Source organism: Nyctereutes procyonoides, unplaced genomic scaffold (genome assembly GCF_905146905.1).
Source record: "Nyctereutes procyonoides isolate TBG_1078 unplaced genomic scaffold, NYPRO_anot_genome, whole genome shotgun sequence".
Lineage (NCBI taxonomy): Eukaryota > Metazoa > Chordata > Mammalia > Carnivora > Canidae > Nyctereutes > Nyctereutes procyonoides.
In genome coordinates, this window is record NW_026575033.1 from 9891648 (window position 1) to 9895483 (window position 3836).

Below are 3836 nucleotides of genomic sequence, written 5' to 3' on the forward strand. Positions count from 1 at the left end.
CCCTGCTTCTCCCTCTGCCTATGTCTCTGCCTCTCTCTGTGTGTCTCTCATGAATAAATAAATAAAATCTTAAAAAAAAAAAGAAAACTCGGATACCATTTATGTGGAAAGAAAAAAGTAAAAGTCACATCCCACAACCCAGAGATAAGTAACATTAACATAATGGTGAACTTCCTTTTTATGCATATATAGATTTTTTACATGATTGGGATCATGCTATACAACCTTTAAATGATTGTTCCATTAATCAGTTTTCTGATTTTAAAAGTAATAAATAACAATAGCCAGGGGGCACCTGGATGGTTCATTCCATTTAGTGGCCAGCTCTTGATGTTGGCTCAGGTCATGATCTCAGGGTCCTGGGACTGAGTCCCCCATGGGGCTCCACGTTCAGTGGGGTGTTTGTTTCAGGATTCTCTCTCTCCTTCTGTCATTCCCCCACTCACTTTCTTTCTTTCAAACAAATGAGTCTTTTTTTAAAAAAATAATAATAATAACCAGCACTTATGTAACACTTACTATGGGCCAGGTGGTCTTCTAGGGCTTTACATATATTAACTCATTAAATCCTCACAACAATTCTGTAAACTGGTTATTATATTCATTCTTGTTCTATAGATGAAGAGAGTGAGGCACATACTGGCCAAGTATCTTGCTCAGGATTATGTACATTTTTATATTTGATAAAACCATTTTATGTGGATGAACCAGGATTTGAACTATGCAATGTGGCTCTAGAACCCACACTTCTAATCATGATACTCTACTTGTTTCCCATTAGTTCACTTACAAAGTCTGAAGTTGTGGTAGCCAGCCTCCGAAATGATACTCACCTTCTGGAATTCATTCCCTTGTGTAGTCTCCCTTTGCATGAATCAGGATCAGTCTGTGTGTCTAATAGAATATTGTGGAAGTGACCATGTGTGACATCTGAGGCTAGGTCATAAACGGCATTGCAACTATTCCCCTGGGTCTCAAGGGTAGCACTAACTCTGTGGGAAGTCAGCTACTATATTTTAAAGACACCCAAGGATAATTGTGGAGAGGAATCTACTTGTCAACCATGTAAATGAGGCATATTGGAAGCAAATCCTCCAAACCCAGTGAAGCTTTAAGTGACTGTAGCCTCTGCTGACATATGACTGATCCTAATGAGAAATGGCAAGCCAAAACCATCCAATTAAGCTGCTCCCAAATTCTTGACCCCTAGAAACTTTGAGACAAAATACATATTCATTGTGTATGTAAGTTACTAAGTTTGGGGATAATTTGTTACACAGCAATTGAATAACAAATACAAAAAATACTAGGAAAAGTATGAAAAGAAATCACTTCAAATCTTACAAGTCCAAAATAACTGCCTTATAACTTGGATAGGATCCCATCTTTTTGTGCTCAAACTTACTTGAACTAAACCTGTCTAAAATATGTAACTTGGTTCATAATGCAAATTCGTTTTGGTGTACTGCCATTTCCCCACTTAATGTGTAAATAAGTATCCATGTCATTAGAAAATTCTTTAGAAACATAAGTTTAATGGATTTATAAACTCATACTAAATGGATGGTTCACAATTGAGCTGTCTTGTGGACATAAATTGTTTCCATATTTCTGCTATTAGGAACATTATCACTACAGATACCATGGAAAGAGACACTATAGTGAGTTGTCAAGACCACAGCCTTTGAACTTACTCTGTGTATGCAAATTCTAGTTTTGCCCTTTCCTAGTGAAACTTTAAGTTCTTTGATATCTATTCTTTGTTTCCTTTATCTAGAAAATAAAGAATACAATGTCTTTTCTGGCACTTCCGTTTTTTTATTGAAATAAGTTATACATTACATGTTACCATTTTAGCCATTTTTAAGTATACAGTTCAGTGGCATTAAGTACCTTCACACTATTGTGCAGCCATCACCACCATCCATCTCCAGAACTTGTTCATTATCCTAAATTGACTCTGCATCCACTCAGCACGAACCCCTCACTCTGTCCTACACTTAACCTCTGGTCCACTGTTCTACTTTCTGTCTCTGTGGATTTGGCTCTTCTAGGTACAATATTTGTCCTTTTGTGTCCAGCTTATTTTACTTAGCATGTTGTCAAGGTTCATCTTTGTCGTAACAGGTATCCAAATCTCATTCCTTTTTAAGGCCGAATAATATTCTTTTGTATGTATGTAAACAAAACCACATTTTGTTTATTCAGTCTTCTGACAATGGGTTTTGAGTTGTTTCCACCTTCTGACTATTGTGAATAATGCTACCATGAACATTGGTGTATAAATACTTGTTTTAGTCCATGCTTTCAGTGCTTTGGGGCATATACCTGGAAGTGGAATTGTTGGATCACATGGTATTGTGTTTAATTTTGGGGTTGGGGGACAGTCATACTGTCTTCCAGAGTGGTTGAACCATTTTATATTCCCATCAACAATGCACACGGATTCCTCACATGATCTTCACTCAATCGGAGTCCAGATTTCCTCTTTTTCTAGGGACACCAGCTATTGAATTAGGTTACACTCCAATGGTCTCATTTTAGCTTTATCACCTCTGTAAATATCCTGTCTCCAGATACAGTCCCATCCTAGGGACAGGGGGTTACTGCAACATGTGCATTGAGGAGATAGAACACTGTCCATCTCATAACAACTTAATAAAATACATCTGTGGAAACTTACAACTAATATCATATTTATGCAAAATTGAGTGTTTCCCCTTAAAATAGGCAATAAGGATTTCCATTATTACCACTTCTTTCCAACATAGTACTAAAGATCTTAAACAGGGCAATAAAGGTAGAGTATAAACAAAAAAGTATAAATTGTCTTTATTCACAGTTGATATGGTTGCATATGTAAAAAAATCCAAAGAATCTACCCCCCACCTCACAAAAGATGTTAGGAATAATAAGCAAATTTGGTAAGGTTGCAGGATACAAAGTTACTATATGAAAATTAGATGTATTTCTGTATATTAGCAATGAACAGTTGAAAATGAAATTTAATAAGGCAACACAACAATTGTACCAAAAACATAAAATATTTAGAGATGAATTTGACAAATATGTTCAAGGCCTATACATTGAAAAATACAAACACTTCTGAGAGAAATTAAAGAGGATCCAAATAAATAGAAAGGTATGTCATATCCATAGTCTGAAAAGCAATATTGTTACGATGTCATTTTTCTCCATAGTGATCTATGGATTCAGTGCAATTTCAATCAAATCCAAGAAAGCTTTGACCACAGAAATTTGCAAACTGATGCTAAAATTTATAAAGAAGTACAAAGGACTTAGAATACTTAATTTTGAACAAGATTAAAAAGTTACCTAAAATAACTATAAATGATAAAATAACAATTTTTGACAAAATTTCAAGGTTACTATAAAGGTATATTAATCAAGAAATATAGTATATTTCAAATCTAGTAAGATTTGAGAGTGGCATGAGGACATACCTATACATCAATGGAGTCCAGAAACAGACCTACAATTAAATTGCCAGTTTGTATTTGATACAACTGCCAAAACAATTCAATGGAGAAAAGGAAAACCTTTTCAACAAATGGTGCTGGAATAATTGGATGCCCATATAGGACAAAATCAATGCTTAACCCTACCCCTAAATTAATTATGGATAGATTATAAACCTAAATGTAACAACCAAAACTATAAAGCTCCTGGAAGTATGCACAGGAGATTATTTTTACAAGCTTGGAGGAGGCAGAAATGATTTAGCTGAGATGCAGAGAACACTAAACATAAAAGAAGACATGAATAAATTTGACTTCATAATATTTAAATGTTCTTCCCATGAGAAAACACTTGAG